At 39.5% G+C, this 26490-nt stretch overlaps 1 protein-coding gene across 8 annotated transcripts in view; it reads right to left on the bottom strand.

The window, feature by feature from the left end:
• Zhx3 (zinc fingers and homeoboxes 3) overlaps positions 1-24691 on the bottom strand; it is a 115247-nt gene extending 90556 nt beyond the window's left edge. For 4 of the 8 annotated variants that reach the window (XM_027945242.3, XM_027945241.2, XM_071608929.1 and 1 more), the window contains exon 1: positions 24127-24218. The gene's annotated coding sequence lies outside the window, so the exon portion shown is untranslated. Of the gene's footprint in view, positions 1-11000; positions 11022-23864; positions 23987-24126; positions 24219-24476 lie in introns of those variants that run through there. The other 4 variants (XM_071608923.1, XM_071608924.1, XM_071608925.1 and 1 more) reach the window with 4 other exon arrangements.
• Positions 24692-26490: the final 1799 nt, after the last annotated feature.

Here is a 26490-nt window from a genome sequence, read left to right on the forward strand (position 1 = left end):
TCAATGTTTATATCAGTTCAATTCACAATAGCTAAACTATGGAACCAACCTAGATGCCCTTCAATGGATGAATGGATAAATCTGCCTCACATGAGGCCTAGAGTAATGGAATTGGCTGATCATGAACTGAATCTTTGAAACTGTGAGCCTAAAATAAACTTTAGGTTTTTCTTGTAATCCCAAAATAAACTCTAAGTTTTTCCTAAAAAAAAAAAAAGGAGTATCATGTCAATAAAACATCTCAATGTGTCTGACACATTATATGCTTAAATAAATGTTAATATTTAAAAATAAAGAAAATGTGGCACATATACACAATGGAATATTACTGAGTCTTAAAGAAGAATGAAATTATGACATTTGCAGGTAAATGGATGGAACTAGAGAATATCATGCTAAGTGAAATAAGCCAATCTCCCAAAACCAAAAGCTGAAAGTTTTCTCTGATAAGCAGGTGCTGATCCATAGTGGGGCAGGGGAATAGGGAAGAACGAAGGAACTTTGGGTTGCGTAGAGGTGAGTGAGAGGAGCGGGTGGGGTTGTAGAGATGGGAAGCTTGGTAGAAAGAGACATTGTTACCTACATACATGTATGATTACACTACTGGAATAACTCTGAACCATATACAGCCAGAGGAATGAAAAGTTGTATCCCATTTGTGTACTATATGTCAAAATGCATTCTACTATAAACTTAATTTAAAAAAATTTTTTTAAAAAGTGTCTGACTTCCTTTTGGGTGATATGCCAAGATCTTGAGCTTATTGAACCAATAGAAGGTTTGGATATGTCTACCAATATTCCAAAATTTGCCTCGTTCCTTTCACAGTTTTACCAGTATTAGTTAGGACCACTTATTTAAATAATCCAAGGGGGGCTGAGGTTGTGGCTCAGCGGTAGAGCGCTCGCCTAGCATGTATGAGGCCCTGGTTCGATCCTCAGCACCACATAAAAATAAATAAATAAAATAAAGGTATAAAAAAAATCCAAGGGGCTAATGAAAGCCTTTTGCCTGCTAGATTACAAATACCACAGAGAAATGAACCCTCTCTTGTTCAGTGCATATTTCAAGTGCCTGAAACATGCCTGATAATAGGTGGTCAATGAAAATGTGTTTAATAAATAATTAATTTTAATTATATAGGTATTCACCTCTATTCTAGTTGCAGTTTTAACAAAAAGATACCTACAGACTAAAAACTAATCATAAGTCCATACATATTTTGAGTAACAATATGGAATAAGTAAGAGGTTTTTCAAGATGACCAATGTGAAAGGAAAACATGCATATGTTTGACAAAATTCTATTACGGCTATTGAAAAAACCTGCTTCAACTGGGTGTGGTGACATGTGCATGTAAGCCCAGTGACTCGGGAGTCTGAGGCAGGAGGATCCAAGGCCAGTCTCTACAACTTAGTGAGACCCTGTCTCAAAATAAAAAATAAAAAGGGCTGGAGATGTAGCTCAGTGGTAAAGTGCCTTTGGATTAAATCCCTAGTAAATAATAAATAAATATTAAAAACCCACTTCATAACTTTGAATGATTAAAGGCTACAAAAAAACTCCACAGCCTGCCTGTTTAAAAAAAAAAATGTAAGTCTGCAGCTAGGAGGGGTGGCATGTACCTGTAGACCCAGCACTCCAAAGGCTGAGGTGGGTCACTTGAGTTTAGGAGTTCAAGACCAGTCTAGGCAACACAGCAAGATGCTATCTCAAAAAGAGAAAATCGGTGTGTGTGTTGTGGGGCAGGGGTAACTGATTGAGTATAAATAACTAAAGAATGAATAACAGTTTGCTTTACTGAATGGTGATTATGTGCCAGGTACTGTGCTTGACATCTCACACACTTATTTCATCTAATCCTCACAAAAACCCTAGGAAGCAGATGCTGTGTACCTCTGAGTCTGATCAAGAAAGAGACACTGACAGGTGGTCACACGCTACTAGTATGCAGTGGCAGGGCAGAGATTTCAATGCAGGGTATTGCTCTTAACCACTTGGCTATACTGGCAGAGTTAAAGTTTCTCCAAACATAAAATCTCCAGGGAAGCTAGAACCAAGTGAACATGTGGGACATTGGAAAAGCACTCAACAAATATTAGTTGCCATCTCCCTTCTTGTGTCTTCTCCTCGACTTTCTTCACCTGGAGGCCTTCCATCCTGACTCCCCAGACAGTTGTAGTTTGGCATGATAAGCAGTAACTCAATAATTTGTTTCCTCCCAACCTATAACTTTGGGGGAGCTTTAGTATATTTTAAACAATTTGTGGTATTGTTTGATGCAGGCTATCAAAAAAGAAATAAAACATGCTATTCAATTACAAAGCAACTAGAAAAATTAAATATACTGCCTCTGGTTGACAGAAAGGGTGGCTGGATCAATTTTTCAAATCTCTTCTTCTATCACAGACACAATAAAAAAGAAACAATAATTATGATAGAAATGATATATAGTTTGTTGATAGCAGTACAAAGGATAAGTATCATGTGAAAGCAGTGGTAACATAAAAACAATAAAAGCATGACGGATAAGTAATAAATCTTCTAAACCTACAATGATTTTTATATGAGTTATCAATCAAAAGCAAAGCATAGCCAGGCATGGTGGTAAACACCTGTAATCCCAGTGGCTCAGGAGGCTGGGGCAGGAGAGTCACAAGTTCAAAGCCAGTCTCAGCAATAAGGCATTTAGCAACTCAGGGAGACCCTGTCTCTAATACAATATTTTTTAAAGGGCTGCAGATGTGGCTCAGGGGTTAAGCACCCCTGGGTTCAATCCCCAGTACCAAAAAAAAAAAGTAAAGCATAAAGTCAGGAGTGTTAACACATGTCTGTAATCCCAGCTACTTAGAAGGCTGAGGCAGGAGGATCACAAGTGAAACTCCATCTCAAAATAAAAAATTAAAAAGGGCTCAGAATATAGCTCAGTAGTAACATGCCCCTGGGTTTAATCCCAGTACCACAAAAGAAAAAAGCAAGGCATGCATCTAAGAAAAAAAGCAATGGAGAAAATTAATATAAACTAAGTATTAAATACTATCAACAACTATTGCTATCTGGGAATATGTTAATAGCACTATAGTTGGTTTTTAAAAGTTCTACAATTCAAACATTTCAATACATTCAAGTCATTCATTTTTCAACCTGGATTGAATGTGGGCATCGTCTCTTAGTTTTCACTGTAAATAGAGCAGTCGCATTACTATTAGTGTTGAGGCTGTGTTTTTGTTATTACATTTTTCTACTCTGGGATTTCCTAATTTAATGTCTAGCTATAGGATTCAACTTTCGTGATATGTTTTGAAAGATACTCTCTAGGATTTAGGAGTTAGAATTACTTGAACATTTTAATCCATGGCAATGAAGTACTCAACCCAATGAGACTAATACTTTGGAATTTGTTGAGAATTTTTTTAAGCAGGGTTATAGTAAAGCTGTTTTATAGATTTGAAATAAAAATTTACTTATGTTTGTCTAATTAAATTGTAAATATAGTATAAAAGCCTCAATAATTCATCAAAAGAGATTTAGTACTGTCCTGCTTCTTGATCTGGGTGTTGCTTATATCAAATCACTTGAATTATGAAAATTCACCAGGCTCTATGCTTATGTTGATTTTTATTTATTATATTTCAACACAAAACAATTTAAAAATATTTTGTTATCTTACATAATTAAGTACTATGGATGAAATGATGGAATATCTGGGATTTGCTTCAAAAGACTCTGGGAGACAGAGTGAGGGGGGAGGCATGTATGGTGATGGTTGAGGAGAAGGATAAAGCTGAGTAGGAAGTGAATGAAACAAGCTAAGATAGATATTGAAATTGATGTAGTTTCATGGTAAGTTCATGGAGATTCATAATTCATATTTGAAAATTACTATAATAAAGAAGATATTAAAGGGATAGCATTATTGCTGCTGTAGCTGCACTTGCATGTGACCAGCCTAAAGAACAGTGAAACACATAACCTGGGTGACCATGAAAAACAACCCATCATGGAAAGGGAGGAAATGAATGAGCAAACTCCAGCAGTAATGTCACTGCCTACCATATCTTCAAATAAGGAATTCAGGGCTTTATGGACTCTGAGGGGACAGAGTGTGAGGCTTTTTTAACATTCAGTGGGCAGAAGAGCTTCCAGGGTGGTGGGCACATCTATTATATCCAAAATAAAAAGAAAAGGTGGCCTACACAGGTAAAATTTAAGGGATTATGACTGTGTATATGTCATAATTGCAAGAACCCAGCTATAAATTGCCAGGTAAGAGTAAACTTTGAGGGCTGGGGATGTGGCTCAAGCGGTAGCGCGCTCGCCTGGCATGCGTGCGGCCCGGGTTCGATCCTCAGCACCACATACAAAGATGCTGTGTCTGCTGAAAACTAAAAAATAAATATTAAAAATTCTCTCTCTCTCTCTCTCTCTCTCTTCTTAAAAAAAAAAAAAAAAGAGTAAACTTTTAGAGTGACTATATCCACCCCAACCTTCCCCAAGAACACTGCACCCCAAAGGTCCAGTCTGGGAAGGAGTAATGCTAGTCAAACTATAAATACAGACTTTGAGCTCAGAAGGCCCCCACCCTTACCACTATAAAATGGTTCAAAGCAAAACTTCTCTTTCAATACTTCTTACTCATCCTAAGGCTTTGAGGAAATAAGACATCATTCTCACAAAGTTAGGAATCTTTAATGTAGAAAGATGCCCATTAATCAAGTCACAATGAGCGCTACAAAACAAGCAAGTATAAATGCTTTATCTAAATCATGACAACAGGGTGGGGTTGTGGCTCAGCAGTAGAGCGCTCACCTTGCACTTGCAAGGCCCTGGGTTTGATCCTCAGCACCACATAAAGATAAATAATTAAAACAAAGGTATTATGTCCAACTACAACTAAAAAAATAAATACTAAAAAATAAAAATAAAAAAATAAATCTTGACAACAATTATTCTTTTAAATGATCCAAAAAGTCTTGGTTACAGTGTTATCTGCCTGTAGAAAGGTAAAAGAATTTTTAAATTAAAAGATTAAAAGCCTAAAGAAAGGGGTCATTCATCAAGTGCTCCTGACCTCTCCCCACTCTTATCCTTTGTTCTACAGAACTCATTCACTAATCTAGTCAAGGGCTGCCAGCCGCATGAGTGTCAGTTTAAGAATGTAACTTTAGGGCTGGGATTGTGGCTCAGCGGTAGAGTGCTCGTTTAGCATGCATGAGGCACTGGGTTCAATCCTCAGCACCACATAAATGTAAAATAAAGATATTGTGTCCACCTAAAAAACTAAAAAATAAATATTTTTTTAAAAAGAATGTAATTTTAATAATGCATCTGTTTTATCCAAATTCTAATAGATTAAAAAATCTGGATGCTCCATAACATTTCTTTTAAAAGAATTTTATTGGTAACAATATACTTTATAACCAGTGTTTTTAAAAAATGCGTTTAGTGTCCATTTGACTAACTTTCTGGTATATGAAAGTATACCAGATTAATAACTCAAATGATGAGCACCCAGTGTCCAAATGACAAGCAACTTGAAAAAATACCAAATACATTGAGTAACGGCTAGTCTGACTAGAACCAAGGGTCCAACTAAACATGCACAGAGAGGTACACACTCACTTAAAAGCTAGCAAAACAACATTGCTCTTGTTTTCATTTACCTAGTGAGATGGGAGATGAATGTTGGAATATGGGCAAGGACCCACATCACATTCTATCAGCTGAGGGCACTGATGAATCCAGCATAGGTAGATACTAAAGCACTGAAGGATTTACACTCAGGAACAACTTTACCCCAATACTCTGCCTTGCTACTTAAATTATGATTCAGGAGACCCAAACTATTAACATAACCTAAGAGAGAACTTGTCAGAAGGTAGAATCTCAGGTGGCATCCAGACCACTGAATCAGAATCTATCTTGTAACCAAATTCCCAGGCAATATGTAGGCACATCACAGTTTGAAAAGCATGGATTAGTGACTCGCCTGTTCCTCATTTTTTTTAATATTTATTTTTTAGTTATAGTTGGACACAATATGTTTATTTTACTTATTTGTATGTGGTGCTGAGAATCGAACCCAGGGCCTCACACATGCTAAGCAATTGCTATATCACTGAGCCACAATCCCAGCCCTCCTGTTCCTCATTTTTAACTCACAATTAACATGAGGATACTTAAAAGCCCTCATCAAATCCCAAGTTAACACTAATCTAGAAGGAAACAACTGCACAAACACCTCTTGGAGGGGACTTAGCTTTTCAAAAGATCATGAAAAAAAATTACATATATTTTATAAAATTATATATATTTTATAAAAGCAACCATGGATCTACTTTAAAAAAAAAAGTAATGCATACTTGAATACATTACTGTGAATTAGACAACTTCTGAAGAAATAGCTATAAATCTAGCTATATATTCTAAAAGCAATTGACAGCAAACTGTGGCCACAAGCAATGGGGAGGGACAAGGAGGTAAAGGGATCAGGAGATTCTATCATGAGGACAGTAACTGAACTGGAGGACATTAAACCAGAAGAAGTAGTGATTAAGTGGGGACATTATCATAGTGTTCACACATTTGAAGGACTGTTTCAAGACATTTCATTCTACAAATGTGTTTTTGAGCATCTGCTATGTGCCAGGCACTATGCCAGGAGCTAAGGACATGGAGAGTAAAAATCAGAACTGCTCTTTGATTTTCTGATGTTTCCTGCCCAGTGGAAGAAATCTGTCTGTTGTTCCAGAAAACAGAACTACGGCCAATGGCCAGTGAGCAGACAGACATGGGCAACATACAAGGAAGCCTCTTCTGCCCAGAGGACTACAGCTTTGTACCAGAGTTAACAGATAGTGTTGCCTGGGCTCCCTAGGGCTGGGAAGGATGGGTTAAGAGAGGGAACTAGCAGGACAATGCAAATACTACAGGGTTAGAGAATAATTAGGACCAATATCATTAATATTAAGATTTGTTTAGCATTATATTACGTTTAATTTAGCTTAGAAATTTTTTTAAAACTTAACCACAACTTAGTGTATCCACTAAATTTTGTGTATATATGTAAATGATATCTAATTTCCCTTTTAGCAATGTTTTTTAAAACCTAAGATTGAATAAAAATCCACATTAACATTTTAAGTAACTCTGCCAAATGACTCATTTCAATTGTACCATTACCCCTCTAAAGCTACTATTTTCACATTCCTTGATGTAGCTTCAGAGTTGTTCATCATCCTACTCCTGAAATTATGCTAAAAAAATAACAATTCCCTTCCAACATCCAGAAAGAACAAGAGAAAAAAGGGTAGGGGAACTAGATGTCTGAAGATACAAATAAATAATATTTATAAAGAAACATAGTATATAAACCACTTGAATGTTCAACAAAACAACCAATACTTTTTATGGAATGAAGCAGAGTAGTAATAATAAAACATAATATCCAATAAGCAGGAGAATGTTTAAGATCAACTAATAAGCTCTTATAAATAACTGTTCAGGTTATATAGCAATAAGGAAAAATACTTAATAAGTAAAAAAAAGTCCCCACAAACTCGTACAGACATGTAAAAATCATACATGTGATCTAGGCATGATGGTGCACACCTATGAACCCAGCTATTCAGGATGCTGAGGGAGAAAGATTTCAAGTTCGAGACCAGCCTGAGCAATTTAGCAAGACACTGTCTCAAAAAAAAACAAGAGTGGGAAATGTAGCTCAATGGCAGATGCTTGCCTAGCATGCATGAGGCCCTGGGTTCCACCCCAGTGCCACAAGAAATAAATGAAATAAAAATAAAAATCATGCATATGAACATAAATTATGAAAAAAACAAAAATTTGAAGTTTCTTTTCTGGCATGTTAGGATTCATTTTTATTTAAAATTTCTACTTTCTATTGACTATTCAATAAATGTTTTTATAATGAATGTTATCAGGATCCAAAATAATTATAACTCATTTTAAGTACCAGAGTTTATACATTAGCAGAAATGACAAGGTGACAGTTTGATTTTATGTTCAATTGATTCTTTGTCCTTTATAAAGCTCTTTAAGTTTATAAACAACCAAAAGTAAAGATAATGACATTCATGTTATGAAAAGTGCTTAACATTTGTGGAAGCTAAAAAGGACTTTGTACAGCAGCCGCCCATGAACTTTGAGTAAAAGGAAAACTAAATTTCTGGACTCTGTTTTGCTTTTTACCTTATTTGATCTCACTTCACATCACTCATGCCAAGTTGAGTTTTTTCCCTCTTTTTTTCCTTCTTCTCAAGTTCACAGATGTGAAGAAAAAAATATACTGCAGCTCTGTTACAGTCCTCCCCTGTTCTCCCAACAACGCCATGAAATGTAGCTTTCTGGCATGGGTTATAGTGAAAGATATGAGTAATATCTAACTATTATCTGTCACCAGCAAGATCACTAGCACTGAGGTGACTCAAGACAAAAAGCTCTGGGTTCAAATTCTCCACATCCACAATATGAAAATAATCTACACACACGCGAGTTCTTCCCTTTTGAAATTGCATGGTTCTTATGTCTAATATTTTCCAGATGAACTCCCCACCTTTCTCTAAACCCTCAGGGCCATCACCATATTTTAAATCTTTAGTCCAGTTTCAGTCAACAAGACCCAGCTTTCTCTCAAAATGGTGCTCAATGCACAATCTTTTAGGGACTGGGAAAGGGAAACACAGAAGCTTCCCAAATGCCCCATCCTCTAACAGTGCCAACTGTTTGAAGCAAGATGTCTGGAAACAGCACAAGAGTAGATTCTCCAAAACAAAAGGGCTAGTGCTATTTTAACCTCTGACGGAGTGCAAAAGGATGCGGATAACCAACCCCCATACCTTGCCCTTGCTCCTAACTCCCAGAAGAAGTGAGGATACTGAGGACAAATGTGGAAGAAAAAGCCAGAACTGAAAACAGGCAACTACAACAGCAATACTCTCTCCCGTTTTGTGCTCAAAGTTTCCCAAAGACAAGTTAAAGGGAATATTCTTCCTAGTTTAATCTCCCCTACCATGATGTTTCAGACTTTTTCTCGTGTAAGATGGACTTTCTGGGGTGGCCCTAGTAATCCCAGGACCAAAGAACTCACAGATTTAATCCTTTTTACTAAAGAGAGCTAAAGATCTTAGCTCTGTCAGTACCCACCATGTACAGAGAGGGCTCTTCTATATGTCCCTGTAAGTTAAAAGGAATCACCCAATTTAACTTTTTAAAATTTATGTTTTAATTTAAAAAACCAGAGAGCTAAATACTATATGAAGAGTATATCACAAGAGAAGGGAGTTGTACGGAGTTTTACCCAGAAGCTAGATATAAGAAGCAGTGTAGCAGCATATTAAGAGCTCGTGCTGTATAAAATGTAGAATAACTCACAACCTTTCTATGCCTCCATTTCTTCCTCATTAAAATGAGGTCAGTTATACTACTATTGATGACATGTGTGACCATCCTTGGCATAGCAACTGGCTCGCTGTAAGAGTTCAATGATATCTCTTGTCATCAGATCCAGCTGAAGTTGGCTAAGTCTCCTCTAGCAAGAAATCAAATGTTAGGGCTTTACTGGCATTTTTGGCACCCCAGGAGTTAAAAACCTTTGTTTGGAAATATATTACAATATTACTAAATGTAACAAAACATAACTGGAAAACTATGCTAGAAAAACACTGAAATAAAAATATACTGTTAAATAGACATTTGAAAACCTAGGCTGAGTGGAGTTCAGTGAGGGTGGGTTTCAATCAAGAGTAAATTCAACAAGGGATTGAGCCACCAGAAAAAGCTAAAGAAACCTTAGGATAACCTATTAGAAGCACAATACATAGAATAAAGAAAAAAAAATTACATCTGATGAAACCAGGGATTCAGAGCCTGAAGAGAAAGACTTGAGATAAAAGGGATGATGACAGCTTTCTGAAGGTATTTGAAGGGTTGTATATATTGTATATGGTGCAAAAGACTCAACTCTGTATATCCAGTGGGTCAAAAGTCCCAAGACACAGATTGTTATTTCCTTTAAAGAAAGAATGTTCTTGAGCTAACAAAAAGGTTCTCCATATGAGAAGAGGAATTGGCATATCACCAGTAGACACATTGGAAACTTCTATGGTCATTCCCCATCTGAGTGTCTGCAATCCTAATGTCTTGTTTGGACACCAGAAGTAAACATAAATGGGAATCGACAGAATGTGGCTTATATGTACCAGAATTCTTCACAAGATAGCAGTAACCCCTCAAGACAGCAATATGAAGGCTCAAACTTAGTCCACTAATACATACACATCAGCATTCTTATTCCATTTGAGAGGTATTCTAGTTATGATAATTGTAACAAACAATGTTCTTAAAAATAATCACCCAATACTACATTAAGAATGCAAAAGTACAATCTGAGGCATTATTTTGAGTAATGATGCTTAGAATTTCATTTAGCAAAGGCATCATTACTTTTTTACTCTTAGGCTCAGAAAATTAAACAAAAAAAAAAAAAAAAAGAAATTCTGAAAATCACAGCCACTGGGAAGAAAGTGATTCAACATTTTATTTTCTTTGTTCCACCTGCCAAAAAAGACAGAATAGGTTTAGAACTGAAAGAAAAAAAAAAAAGGATTCAAAAGAGTAGAAAAAGAGCTGAAAGACAAGCGTGAGAGTTTAGTGGCATCAGCCATCACAAACCTTACTGAAAATCCAAACATGTAACTCATGTACCTAAATGTATACTGTACAGGCTCTACAACTCTCTTCCTTTTTCTTCACCACTGTGAGCTGGTCAGCAGGAGGGAAGGAGACAAAAGCAGAAGCTCATCTTTCCTTCAGCCTCCGCACTGCCCTCCGCAGCTATCACAATGCAGCACAGGAGAACATTAGTGCTCTTCACCATGGAGACAATTGTAAAGTCAAACCCAGAATTGTGAAATCACTAAATATGAGACACATGTAACAGGCTTTGGAATGGGAGTGAGGGGGGTGGAGATCCAAATTACCAGACAAGAAAGGCAGGTCTTTAGCAGGTCTTGGGAAGCAATTCAGATTCTTAAAATCATTTTATTTCCTTTCAGAAGATGAAGACGATTACTCATTATTTTGAGTTAAATTAATTCTGTTCACAGAAGACATTATACTTGAATTCCAGCCTTCAGACCCTGTGAGAAATGAATGCTCTGTTAAAAGATATACAATCAGGTGTAGATGCCTTCACGATAGAGTGTGGCTTTCACCTGAACTACAGAAAGCACTCTTTGTCCTAGATTACCAAATGTTTTGTTGTAACTCTATCCTTCAAGCACTATTAGCTGGGGAAACAAAGACGTAAACAGGGTGTTAAATGCTATCACAAAGGTGTCCATTTATGCTCCAGGAGAAGTGGAAAAGGAGGAGAAGTGGCATCTCTCACAGTCTAAAGGGTCAGGGAAGGCTTTCTGGAGGAGGGGGCACCTGCAATGAAGCTGGAAAGGCAAGTGGGTGTTGGCTTCACGAAGAGAGAGGATTCATTCTCTACAGAGGGACACAGAGTAAACCCAGGAGGATTAAGGTAAGAAGTCTGGAGAATGCTGTCATTTCAGGGTTGGCCTGAGGACTTGATGACCAGAAAAAAAACATAGAGACCGAAGAGCTAAGGAGGAAAGCATTTCAAAGCTGGAATGGCTCACAGGGTAAATGGATGCAAGTCAAGTCAGGCAAGAGTGAAAGGCCTAGTCTTAGCTAAACCACAAAGGACCTTGGATGCCCTTTGCCCAAGACATTTCAGGGAAGTGGCAATGACAGAGGCCAGAGCACAGAGGGTTGAACTGCAGGAGGTGAGGAAGTAGAGAGCATGGATAAGGCTACTCACAGAAAGCTTGGCTTAGAACAGGGAGTGAGCTAACAGGAAACACAGGATCAAATTTTATTTTCCAGTCTGAACTTCTGCTCTGAGCTCCAGATTCTCGTATTCTCTTGAATTCTTCCTTTCACCTCACCCCCTACATTCAATTTACATTCTAGCCCCCCCTCCACCCACTCTTCATACAATTGGTCCTTCTTCTTTTAAAATTATAAATCAGACCATTTTACCTCCCACACAAAAGGCACAATAGCTTCCTGCTGCCCTTAGGATAAAATCCAATCCCTGCCATGGATGATCTAGGTCCTACTTTACTTGGATGATCTAGGTCCTACTTTACTCTTTTGCACCTTCTCATCACCTCTCCCTCCTGATTATTATGTACCATCTTGGCCTTCTTTCAGTCCTTAAACCTTCTAAGCACATTTCTGCATTAGAATCCTTGCTTAAGCTGTTCCCTCTGCCTAGAAATGCTCCTTTCTTGCTGTCCCACCAAGCAGCCAAAGGACAATTTCCTACAAAGGAGCAGGTCATCATAAAGGTCCTCTTTCACCTGGTGCCCAGGGGTTCATTTCCCACCAACTCCTTCAGAATTCTGGTTTTCCAGTCTTCCAGGTAGGATATTTTCTGGTTCTCATCACCCGGGACTTTGATGTCCAAACACATAGTCCCTTGATCATTTTTTTACTGCCTGTTATATGGCCTTTGTCAAGACACTACCTCATCATTTTTCTTAAAAAAGGTAAATGGCATCTACCTCTACAACTGTTAGAAAGCTCACCTCGGAAGGGAGGTAAAGGCCATAGTTCTCACCCATATCTTCCCTAACCTGTGACCCCTCTTCCACCTCAGACATCACTTGCCTTTACCAGTCCTAGGCTCTTCCCAATCCCTGGCCATCGAGGCATGCATGAAGAGTGCCTTCTCCATTTCGCCCTGAAGCTGCACAGGTCCTGCTTCACTCTTCCTGGATTCTACTGCTCTTTGAGAATATACAAACACATCCAAATTCATCTCTCATCTAGTAACCATCTATCCTGTAGCCGTATTCACTAGCTCCCTTCCTAGGCCTGGTATATAAAAGCCTCCCACACAACCATCCATTCTCAATCTCTTACCCCATCCTGCTGCCCAGCATTGACACCCAGAGCAACCTTAAGAAACCATGGTTTGAAGACAGCAGAGATCCATCAAACTAAGTCTTCTCTACCCCAGTTGATTGGATTATAAACAAGCATGGAAGTGTGCTATTTTAGGCCTCTTAGATTTCAGCAGGGTTTGTCTATTATAGTAGCTAGTGTTTCTCTATGCAATACAGGCTGAATTTAGACAGCAGGAGAGAAGGGGTAGGAAATGCTGGACACAGTGGCACATGCCTGTAATCCCAGTGACTCAGGAGGCTGAGGCAGAAGAATCACAAATTGGATGCCAGACTCAACAACTCAGTGAGACCCTCAGCTACTCAGTAAGAACCTGTCTTGAAATAAATAAATAAAGACTAGAGATGTAGCTCTGTGGTAAAGTCCCCCCAGGGTTCAATCCCCAGTACCAAAAATTTTAAATATATATATATAGAGAGAGAGCTAGGATTAGACATGGCTTTATGACAATACCTATGTTTATAGTTATATATTACTTATCCTCTTCAAAGAACATTAAAATGTTTTCTCATTTGACACTTCATCATCACTTACTGATGTTATTCTATAAATTATTTACAAAATGAAGAAACAGACTCAGAGATATAAGTTGCTACTAAATGGAGAAGCCAAAACTGGGCCACAGGACTCCCGACTCAGTCTGTGGTATTTTTTCTACAGCATCTGGTCTCTTAAAGCCACATTTTAGTGCTACATAAGAGAAACTCTTGCCTGAAGTGCAAAAATGCTGGAATGAAACAAGGGTAGGTAGTTTGGGCAGACTGATTTAAAAAAAAAACAAAACTATGGAGGTCTTTATAATCAACAGACTGTGTAATATAGCTTTCATCAGATAAATAATGGGGAACAAGAATCAACTCCCACTTCCTAGCTCCACAGCTGTAATTGATACCTTTCCACTGTCTTCAAAGACCTTACTGTACCACTCCCCCAGCTATCAGTTGGTGCCAAAAGTTCACTTCACAAAGAAAACAGAAGCTTTTTCGAGAGCAAAACTTCCAACCCCTTACCTTCTATAGACTCTGTGTCCCCAAGTAGCCTTATCTCTTCCCACACCATCAAATGGAAAAGGCATACCTCCTCTGGCAGTGCTACCGGCCGTCCCTTAAGCATGTCACCTCATCCAAGGCAGAGATACTGCTCAATCATTTACCTTGAATCTGCTACCTTCTTTTTTTTCTCAGTGCTAGGGATAAAACATGTTTTCCTTTATTCTGGATCTTTCTTTTCTTGGTCTCTAAATCTTCCTTTCCTTGGTCTCTCATCCTTTCCTCATACTTCTTGGCTAGGCTCATACTTCTTGGCTAGGCTCCTTCAAGAAGCAGCAGCAGTAAACACACATCTCCACTTCATCATCACAATTTTCTTCCATCCACTGTAATGTGGGACACTGAAACAGTCACCTCTAACAATACCTCCTGGGAGCTAAATTTCTGGATAATTTTGAACATTTATCTTATTTTTCATGGCACTTGACACTGCTGGTACCCCTCCTCCTAGAAATTTCCCTCTGCCTTGATTTCCATGTCCCCACTCTCCTGATCCTCCTCCTGTGTGTGTCTACGCCTTTTTGGTCTCCTTTTAAGGCTTCTTCCTTCACTTCCCCCCTAAATATTGATGTATCCTGAGGTTTTATTCTTATACTTCCTCTTACCTTATATATTCAGATCTCTCTGTTTGAAATCACACCTCAAACATAGCTTCAACTGGCAACTGCACACAGGTGACTCCTACACCGATACATCTCCTGTCCAAACCACTCATGTGAGCCCTCCATGTCCTGGCAATGTTTACCTGCTAGTGTTTAAACCCAGATTCCATAGGTATCTCAAACTCATCATGGTTAAAACCACAATGATCACCATATCTATACCTATATGTATGTATATATCTCCCTTATACAGTGATAATGAAAACACTGATTGAGTACTGTATCAGTCAGCATTCTCCAGAGAATCAAAACCAATATGAAACACACCAATATGTGTATGTGTGTGTTTGTGCTCATGTGTGTACAAATATATATAAATACACACACACACACACACATACACACCCAAAAAAGTTTATGTTAAGGAAATGACTCATGCAATTGTAGGAGCTGACAAATCTGAAATTTGTAGGGCAGGTCAGCAGCTATAAATTCAGGCAAGAATTGGTGTTACAGTCTTAGACTCATCCTCCACTTGAACAGACATCCCTGGAGACAAGGTCTCACCCTCTGACCCAGCATCTTGCACAGACAAGCATGACACACCACAGAAGCTCAGTCAGTATTGACTTATGGCCACTGTGGCATAAAATGAGATGCTCTTAAATGAAATGGGATGACAGGATGGATGAGGCACTAAATCATGATAGGGAAAAATTAGGACTTGAACAAGGATTATGTTATAAATCAAGACACAGCCCTTGTCAGATTTACATGACCACAACACCTATAATTGACTGAAGACCATCCACACAGATAGAAGCACATCTGTTCCAATAATTTCTTTGAATGTCTCAACAACCCTGTGAAATTGACATGGCAAAGAAAAGGTCACATTTTACAAGTACACTGAAATTTTAAAAGAGTAAGGGTCTTGTCTTGGTTGCTAGAGAAAATACCTACAATGAAATATCTTAGTTCTTCAGTGATATATAGGTAAGAGGAATCATAAAAACAACAAAAGATCAAAACCAGAAAAGAACCTTGTAGTTCAAAACCTGCAAAAAGTATAAATATCACCTTCAATTTACAAAGAATACTTTTCCTTTCAGGACAATTATTGTCCACATTAATATTTGTACTATAATACTATGGCATGTGTTAGATTATCAGAATTACATCGATTTTTGTACTGTTTCTGTTTGTATACCATGTATCCAGAAGAATTGTTTTGTGAAATAAGAACAGTTATGTGTTAAATTTACATTTCTATAGTGATGACTAAGTATCCCTAGGCACCCAAAACTATCTGGTTTTCTTATTTAGTATTAATAAGCATTAGAATTAGTAAAATATTAATGGTATTTAGTCTAAATACTGTATGTGGAAACACTATGGCATTAACTACAGGGTAGCAGAAACTCTCCATTAGCTATTCCTGCAAAAAAAGGTAAGGTTGACTATCCTCAACTATATTTGCATATATAAGAACTTGACCTTTTCAAATTCTTTTGTATGCGGTCTCATCTAAGTATCATAAAAATGTTATAAATCAGGAAAAATACCTCTCATTTCAAGTGACAGGAAATAGAGGCAAATGCCTAAGTTCATATAATTGAAAAAAGGCAAAAGTAAGCAAAGACACCAAGGTTTTCTGTCCCCAGACCTATAGTCACTCAACAAAACTATGATGGCTCCCTAGCTACGGGTCAACAGACTGTGCCATTAGACCAGAGGAGGACAGTATCTGATTTGCTTTCTATTGAGGTTTAGTGTAACCCCTACAACACTAAAGCCCCTCCAAGAGAATTCATTCTAGTCCTTTGTATGGTAAAATGGGACATATAACATTAACAAATATCTTGGCTTTTCAAATTCTATTGACATTATCAGGAATAAATAAAAAGAAATGTCATCTTTTTTTAAACCACATATGTTGATTTTCAAGGAGATCACAAATCTGGGCTAGGCCCCATTTCAGCACAAAAGACAACTTGTGGGTTTTCAGCTTCCTGGAAAATTGAAGAATTTAATCGAATGGGAGTGAAAACAGAGCCTTAACACAGGAAAGGAAAAACTGAATGCAAGGTCTTAGGCATAACAATGACCATTTGTAAGGATGGCCTCATGTTCTAGCCATTGTTAACTAATGTATCATGGCAAGAAATGGGCCTGCCAAGGGAGTGAGGACTCATCCAGAAGAATACACATCAGTGAGAGAGAATTCACTCTATGGCAGGAAGATGCACCTTTGAAGCAGCAGGCCAAGCTTGGGAACCAGGCATACATAGGCCCGGAGCAGGAAGAGCAACTCTGTGCATGGCTTCACAGGCTTTCTGTCAATTTCTCTGTGCTTTGCCATGCTAAGACAAGAGAGACAGGCAGCAGCTATGTCCTTTAGGTTACCATGGCCCCACGCAAAGAGCTCTTGTGCATATCACCAACCATCCCTGACAAAGGTGCTCAGGAATGAGATAGATGAGTATTCAATGGGACTGCCAACTTGGCAGACTATTCCTTTCTCACAAAAGCCTCACTAACATCACTTGGAACTCTATCTTCCCTCAATTTCTAACCTCATATCCAGACTATATACATTCCATTATCATTCTGGTTTTCTGTTCACCACCAACATATCACTAGACAGTCACATGGTGCATACTGATGTTTTAATAAAAAATGGACCACACTATATGATGACAGTCCCATAAGATAACAATGGAACTGAAAATTCTTACCACCTAGTATTTTTACTGTATTTTTTCCTATGTTTAGATATTTTCCTGTTTTACAACTGCCTATAATATTCAGTACAGTAATATATGGGATAGGTTTGTGCCTGCAAGCAATAGGCTATGTCTGTGTTAGGTTGTACCATCTAGATTTGTGTAAGCACACTGTATCATGTTCATATAATGACAAAATCACCTAACAACTCATTTCTCAGAATGTATCCCTATTGTTAACCAATGAGTGATGAGTCATTACTTCTGGTATCAGATGGACCTGGGGAGCCAAGCTACTAAGAATGATGCATGAAGGCTTACTCCCACCAGTCTCACCTCCTTCAAACCCAGGCAGTTGGCTTCCAGATCCTATGTTCTTAATCACTACAGACATATTCCCCAAACTTACCTAATTATAAAAGAAGTACCAAATGAGTGTATGTGGAGGAGGGTGTTAAATATATATTCTCAGACTCCTCTCTTTAGAGATTCTAGTTCAGTGGGGCCCGAGATAGATCCTGGAATCTTTATTTTTAACACACCCTCAGATGACTTTCATCACAGTTTAGAAACAGTTCTACATGCCACCAGTATTGCCCACTTGAATTGGGATTCCTTCAGAAGCATAATGAAACTGGGCCAAGGTCAACTTATTCCAGACAGACCTGGCAACCATAAATCGTACAGGTCATGCTTTTCTATTTCCTTCAGGCAAAACCCTCAATCCTCTGAGAATCTTACAGTCTGGCTATAATACCTCTCTCCATTGCCAGGACCTCTGACCCCACCTAATTTGCCAAAGAACTGGCCCACCTTCTTTTTCTTTACCCCAAAACATCTTGCCATCCTTCTGATGGCCTCTCTGACCACAAGGATGACCCAAACAACACTCTAGTCACTCGGTTATCTGACTTCATCAATTTAGTGTTCTTCGCTGAGTTCATTTCATTTCAGTGGTTCAGGTCTGTGGTGAAATGTAGAAGTCAGCCATGCCCAGTAATTAACTGCTCCAATTCTGAAATCTTCCACTCACATATCCCTCTCTGACCATATCCTCCAATTACTCCATCACTCCAATACACCCATTCCTTGATTTCATCAACACCACTGGTCCTCTTATCCTCCTTATTCAGCCTACACCCCATCTATCATGTTAATCACTCCTTGAAAAATACTCTGTTTTCCTGACCCACTGTCCTTCTGGCAGTCATCCCTAGCAAACCCCAACTCTGGTTCAATCCAAATATATGCCTTTTTTGCTCCTAAAACCAGATGTTCCAATCAGTCCATAGTCTCCCAATAGAGTCCTGAATATTGCCTGGATATCAGAGACACTGTCTTCCTCTTCCTGACATCAATGGTTCATCAAAATTTCTCATTTTTCCTCTGACCTATTCCTACTTATTCTTAGCAGATAATCTCCCCTCTATTTCACAGGGATGACAAGCCACCAGACTGGCACATGCTCATAAGCCATCCCACCAGAAAATTCGACTGTGCCGGTATTCCATCACAAGGACTGCCAAGTCTGTCATGTCTGAACCAGGACCCTGTTCACATGGTTATCTGACGTAAGCACCCTGGTGGTGAGCATTCCTGAAGTAAACAGTATGATGGTGGTATCTTTCTAGTGGAAAAAAAATAAAATAGTATGTCTTTTTTTGTGTGTGTATAATTCTGCTCCTTAGAATGATCTTGAAAGATAAGATTTTTTTTCAATTTGCAATTGAAAAAAACAAACAAGTAATTTTTCCAAGGACTAGCAGCTAGAAAGTGGCAAAGAAAATTAAAACAGAGCCTGAAAGCAAACTAAACTAAGTGCTTTGACATAATGGCTATTAAGAAAAACTTTCCATAAGTTTTGCTCTTTAAAGCAAGCATTCTTATTTTTTCAAAGTCCCCATACGTGCTTAAAAACAAACATGAGGACCCATTAATATCACAGCATATCTCACATTCATTCCTATATTTGTACCAGAAGGCAGTGATGAATAATAGGGATAGTCCAAAGATCAGGTCATATGCTTTAAAATCCTAACACCACTACATTCTTAGCTATATGCTTTAAAAATGTCCTAACTTAGGCTGGGGATGCGGTTCAGTAATAGAGAGCTTGCCTAGCACATGTGAGGCACTGGGTTCAAACCTCAGCACCACATAAAAATGAAATAAAGATATTGTGTCCACCAACAACTAAAAAATAAATATTTTTAAAAAGTCCTAACTACTCTAAACTCTACTTTCTCAACTCAGAAATAGAAATGGTAATGTAATTATCATCACCACCTTTTGAATTCTTCCAAAGGTTTAGACATAATGTGAGAGTACATTTAATAGTGGATCTGATATACAGTAAGTCTCAAAAAATGGTTAGCTGCTATAACAATTAATATTCAAAATGTTTGAGCACCTGTAAAAATACTGGATTCTAGGCAGAGCAGTGGGTGCCAGGGCTGTGCCATAACTAAAGTAAGGATGTCCCTGTTCTCATAAATTTTGTAGTCTGTTGGGAGAGTTAACCACTTAAGGAAAGCAACAAACATATAAATAAAATATTTGGAATTTTTATGAACTTATAAGCAGGAACTGCATGTGTACTAATGGATAATGAAGAGATAATCAGGGAAGGCCACTTTGAAGAGTAGACACTTTAGCCGAGTGGATGTTTGAAAAGGGTCTTTCTATGACAAGGGTGGGGAGAAGAATGCCAGGCAGAGGGTACACAAAAAAGGAAGAGAATTTGGCATATTCAACAAATTGACAGTACTAAACTTGACAAGCATGGTGACAGTAAGCAGGGGTTGGGAGAGGGAGAGGGTGTGGGGGCCTCAAGAGTAAGTGTGGATATGACTCTAAGGGAAGTAAGAAGCCACTAAGCAGGGAGGTGGCATGATCTTACTTTTTAGTAGGATTACTCTGGCTGCCATGAGAGAATGTGCTAGAAAGAAAGTAAGAATGAAGCTGGGAAACCAACTAGGAGGTGACAGCCTTCATCCAGCCAAAAGAAGAGGGTGGCTGATTTAGGAAGAAGAGGAATGAAGGATCTATAATATTCTGGTGGCTAGGCTGACGGGCCATGTGGTGGACTCAACATGGGATGGAGAAAAAGGAAGAATGAAGGACAACTACATCAACAAATGATATAATGCTATATATACACACAATGGACTTTTATTCAGCCATAAAAAATTAAATTGTGTCATTTTCAGGAAAATGGATAAAACTTGAGAACATTATGTTAAGTGAAATAAGCCAAACTCAGAAAGTCAAGGGTCATATGTTTTCTCTCATATGTGGAAGCTAAAGAGAAAAAAGGAAGATAAAGGTAGAGTAGAAGGATCTCAAGAAAATTGAAGGGAGATCAGTGGAGTAGAGGAAAGGGACCAGTAAAGGGAGGAGAGAAGGGAAAGGGGAAATACTGGGAAATAATATTTGCCAGATCATATTGTTAAATTGTGTACATATACAAATATATAACAAAAAATCCCACTATCATGTACAACTATAATGTGCCAATTAAAAAAAAAAAAACCATGGGAAAAAAGAAAAAAGAAGTAAGGACAACTTTCAGGTACCTGACCTGAACAATGAATGGAGAGAAATGATACTGAGACAGGGAAGGCTGGTGGGGAGACAGATATGAGTGGTCAAGAATGATGAATACAAATTTGAGAGAGAGGTTAAGAGATCAATACTGAACATGTGAAGATTGAGAAAACAGTGAGGCAGCAAGCAGAGACAACAAGAAGGCCTCATAGCTGAAAATACAAGTCTAGAACCAGAGAAAGGGCAGGAGGCAAAGCAGAGGGAGTCATCTGCATCCAGAGGGTATTAACATCCTGGGACTGGATAAGATCAGACAGAATATGAGAGAAGTGAAGGAACTGAAAAAAGAATAAGAAAGCAGGCTGATAATCTAAAACTGAACACGATTAAGCAACCCACACGAAACAGAGTTGCCCAAATACATGTTCAACAAATGCCTATGGAACAAAAATAAATTCCTAACACAATCCCTTTAGGCTTTTAAAAAGAATGAAAATTTCATTTAGTATTCTACCTCCCTCACCATTCTTGTATATTTAGAACATAAGGAAAAAAAAAAAAAAAGGTCTTGAAGGTCTCTGGACTAGGATCCTTAAAAACAAAACACCTTTTTTTTCCTCTCAAAAACTCACTAAAAGTAGTCCACCTGAAGTTCAAACCTCTAAAAAGCTCACATTATATCTTCTCTGTAAAAATTCTGCCCCAAGATAGTTTTCCCACCCTTATAATTATAAATTATAACTAAAAATTCAATTGTATGTTTTACTACAGATGTTGTTTCATCCTGAAAGATGAAATGTTACTTTCAAACTGTTAAAAGGCACATGAGATGTAAAATGTTCAAAAGGTCAAGGATTTACTTTAAAAGTTAAATAAAAAAAAAAAAAAAGTAAGTGTACCTGCTAGCCAGCCAAAAACTGATAAGCAGGGAGATGAAAAGGATAGGACTGCCAAGAAAATAAGTAAATATAACAGCTATTCCCCAAATAAAAACACATTAAACCTATAATTATATCTCTGGGTATCTGCTGACACAAAAAGCCCACTCTGCTTTTGAGGCTTATACTATTACTTAGAACAACCAAGTTGAAATCACAGCTGTAAACATAACTGGGACACCTTATACTTTAGAAAGATTCCCAGTGTGACACAGGGGATAATGCATAAAAAAGAAGCCCAGTCACATTTGCCAAAAATGTTCCTTCCCTTAATTGTTTAAGTTGAATCAAGACTATAACTCTTTTTAATATAATAAACCTCACTTTGTAAAATAATTCTCAGATATGGAAAGGAGAAAAATATTGGGACTTTTAAAGAGACTAATGATATAGCTATCTAGACCTGCAGCAAGGTCATGTGAATGGAAGGATAATGAACATTCATTCATTCAGCAAATAGTAAGTACCTACAAAAGGCCAGGTATAGGTCTGGGCCCTGAAAATACATCAGTGAAAAAAAATCTCACTTTTCTGGGTTGATGAGGGAGAGAGAGAATAAACCAACAAATAAGTGACTGTAAATAAAGCACAGCAAGAGAGGACAGGGGGTGAGATATATTTTATAGAGCAGCAAAAGGCTTGACAAGATTACATTTGAGCAGAGACCTGAAGTAGTAAGGGAGTCAATCATGATAATATCCAGTGACCAAAGTTCTCAGCAAAAGGACTAGAAAATGCAAAGGCATTGAGACAGGAGTTGCTTGAAGTGTTAAAGGAACAGCAGAGACATCAGTCTGGCAAGGCTGGAAGTCAGAACCAAGAGGTAGCTTGGTAGGCAACAGAAAGGACTTCAGATTTTAAGATAAGAAGCTGTTAGAGGGCTCTAAGCAGAGAACTGGCACAACCTGACTTACTTTTTTAAAAGGGAACACAAGTTCCTACTCATAAAATCAAGACTCATAATCTATTTATAAGTGAAAGGGGGCAAAGCATACAATAAAAGTCTTATAGTCTGATAGCGTTTTTTGCAAGAAAAGAATATGTACACATGGGAACAAAACTAAAAACATAAATATTGTGGTTTTTGAGGTTACAGAGTTTTTCTTACATTTTCGTTTTTCAAGTTTTCTGTCTTAAATATGAATTACTTTGTAACTTTTAATGTTACCTTTAAAAAAAAACCCTACTTCACCATGAGACTGTCCTAGTCTGAAATCTTACTTCAATGTATAAAAAACAAAACCAAAAACAACACAGAGAACATTTTTTCCCAAAACTACCACACTTCCCATGCAATGTTTGCCTGTCATGAACCACTGCACAAATCGAGTAGCTCAATGTATCAAGGTCACAAAACCAACTTAGTTAATATTTATCATTACATAGTAGCTCTGTCCCCTAAAACAACTTTGATATCATCTTTCCAAGACAGCAACAAAAAGGCCCTTTTCATTCATTTTCTAAGTCGCTTGCTTTGATACTATTTTGCTGCTTTTGGATTTTTCCACTGTATGTCTCTTAGAAACAAATTAAGCCCAAATAAGTTGTTCCAGCTAATGAAGTGCGCTTTTGGCTCTTTCTCCGTGGTTGAGAATTATTCGGCAAAATACCAATTGTTTTAGGACACATTTTTCTCTTAGTTTTGAAATACTGCAATACTAAGTTACCACAAATAAAGAACCTCAAGATAACAACGTACAAGAACATGTATATAAATGGAAACCGCCGTAATCCATTTTTAAATTGAAAATGTGTGGATGCCTCATGAATAAACATTTACAAATATATACTAGCGTTCACAGGACATAAATAAAAACACCACCCCGCCCCTGCCCAGTCCATAACAGTTTTTTTGCAAGGCAGAAATGCAAACCATGCAACTCAAAATGACTCAAGCTTTCACTTCCACCTGAGCCCCACATCCCACCCACTCCTCAATCACTTCCAACAGGTTTCTCTGAATGAAATCCCAAACTTAACAAGCCGCAAACTCTGCTCACATACCACTCACGGCATCCGCGAACCTGGGATCCACGTGTAGTGTTTTACGTGGGGAAACAACAGCCCAGGGTTCAAGATTCTACTGTACCCCGAGTGGTTGGTGCCCCGGCTCAGCTGCCTTCCCTGGCGGAGCTGATGCTCTTTACACCAGAGGCATGGGCTGTCCAGCCCAGCAGCGGGCAGCGACCCACGGGAGTGGAAACAAGCGGCGCTCAGACATGCACTCTCACACCGCCAGGCGCGCCCCCGCGGACACCCCACTTACCCGCCACCAAACATTCTGCTCCTTTCGCAATTGTGTGGCCCTTGGGACCACAATGACTCCAGGGACCCCAGGGCGCCAGAGCCTGGAGCCGGGGGTGATGACAGATGGGCGAGGGCGGGGCTTCGGGGGGAAGGGGCGGAGCCTCCCAGCATGGGGGTGCTGGCGGCTGACAGAAAGACAGGGGGCAGCGGGCGGAGGGGGCTGACCTAGCCTGCGGGCCCGGCTGGGGCCAGGCCTGGCGGGAAGGAGCTCGCGCGGACACAGAGGCTGACAGGCAGAGAAACACACAGACACCGGGTACTGACAGTCGCCGGGGCACACGGGGTCGGCGGGCCGCGGCGGACGCTCACCTGGCAGCGGCGGCGGCGGCGACCGCGGCGGCCGGGCCGCACTCCCGGCGCTGCGGGCCTCCCTCCCTCCCGGCAGGCGGGCGGGCGGCCGGCGCAGGCCCCGCGGAGGCGGCGGCGGCGACGCCTGAGCCGCGGACTGCTGAGCGGCGGGGACGCAGCTGCACCAACCGACTCCGGGCCACTCGGCTCGGCTCGGCTCGGCGGCGCTCGGAGACGTTCGGCTTCACTCGGCCCCGCTCGATTCGGTTGGGGGCGTGGTCCGGTGCCCCCCGCCCAGGTCGCCTCAGGCGTCAAGGGGGTGGGGCTTTCGAGCGGGCGCGAGCCCCCTGACGTCGAGGGAAGCGGACCTTACCCCGGGCGCATGCGCGGACGCCTGCCCCGCTCTTGGCGGCGTGGAGGCTGGAGAAGCGGGAGACGCGGGAGACGCGGGAGGAGTGGGTGGTGGCGGATGCCCGGGCCTCAGAGGTTCCCGGCTTTTGTGCTCCACATCCTGGTGTTTCCAGAGGACCACCTAAGGAAGGCCAAGCGAGGCTACGCTTTCAAAAGGGTGTGGACTGGGCAGGGGCCCTAGACCATGTCCGCCCTCGCTCTTTCCAGTACAATGTTTCCCAATAAACGTCCCCTGGTAATTGGTCTTCCTTTTACCCCACCAAGGCTTCACTGCAGTTTTTAATATCTTCTTTTTCTTAAAAGTCGTAATAGCCAAAACAAACTTAGGATCACCGCTTCCTTAACATTATTAAATCTTCAGACACTTGGGCTTCCAAGTGTCAGCTTCGTTGGCTCAAAAAATGCTATTCTTTCTTCATAGCTCCTGAGTACCTGTGTGTCTAGCATGACATTGGGCACTTTTCTGAACTCCTGTCACATGTGCCAGGCTCTTTTTTTTTTTATTATGAAACCCAAGTTTGTGGAAAATATATTCAAAAATTTAGTCCCCACCTTTAGAAGTCTTTGCTTAATAACAGAACTCTTCAGTCTGACATACCCCGTTGGAATCCAAGCTCTGCATTAATCTGGCTGGTTAATCATTGGCTGAGTGACTTTAGACATGTTACTCTCTCATCTGTAGAAGGACAATATTAGTAACTAAGCAATGGGATAAGTGAAAAGATTAAATGACGGCATATATAAAGCTTTCCACACAGTACCTTAGTGTTCAATAAATAAGTCTGATTTTAAATTGAGATTGCATTAGAACTTCAGATCCAGAAAACCAACAAATCTATTCGTATGAGCAATGTGTCAAACTTTAACATGTCCAGAGCCAAACACTCAAACTTGCTCCTTACACATCTTCTCTACCTCAGTTAAGTCAACTCTAGCCTTGTAGTAACAGGCTAAAACCATTGTGGTCTTCCTTGACTTCTCTCTTGCTATCATCTACATGTAATCCATTAGCAAAGATGTCAGCTCTACCCTTCAAATTCTTTCTTCTCTTCCATGAAATGTTGCAATAGTCTCCTACCTGTTCTCCCTGATTCTACCTTGCTCTCAACATGACAGCCTGAGGGATCTTGTTAAAACCTGAGTCAAAACACTTTTCTCCCCAACCACCACCACCAAAGTATCCAGTGGTTTCCCATATCATTCAGAGAAAAAGCCAAAATCCTTTATTCTAGGATCTCCAAGATCCTGTGTGATCTGACTTCTCCCACTTAACCATTCCCCACTCCTTTCACTGTGTCTCTTTCCGTTCTGCTCTCCCATTCATCAACCAGCCACACTAGCCTCCTTCCCTACTCCTTTCAGAATATGGAGGCTCACTATTACCTCAGCACCTTTGCCCTTGTTATTTCTTCCCCCAGATTTCAGAAGACATGTGCCCTCACTCCAGATTTCTACTCAAAAGTCACTTCCCCAGAAAGACTTTCCTAGACTACTAAAATATCAAGTCCCAACCCCCATCACTCTGTCCTTTCACCCTGCTTTATTTTTCCTCCTACTCCTTTATGATGTGAGTATTTTCTCTGATGTCCCTGAGGGCAAAGTGTTGTTTTGCTCATCTCTGACA

Source organism: Marmota flaviventris, chromosome 2 (genome assembly GCF_047511675.1).
Source record: "Marmota flaviventris isolate mMarFla1 chromosome 2, mMarFla1.hap1, whole genome shotgun sequence".
NCBI classification, from domain to species: Eukaryota; Metazoa; Chordata; class Mammalia; order Rodentia; family Sciuridae; genus Marmota; species Marmota flaviventris.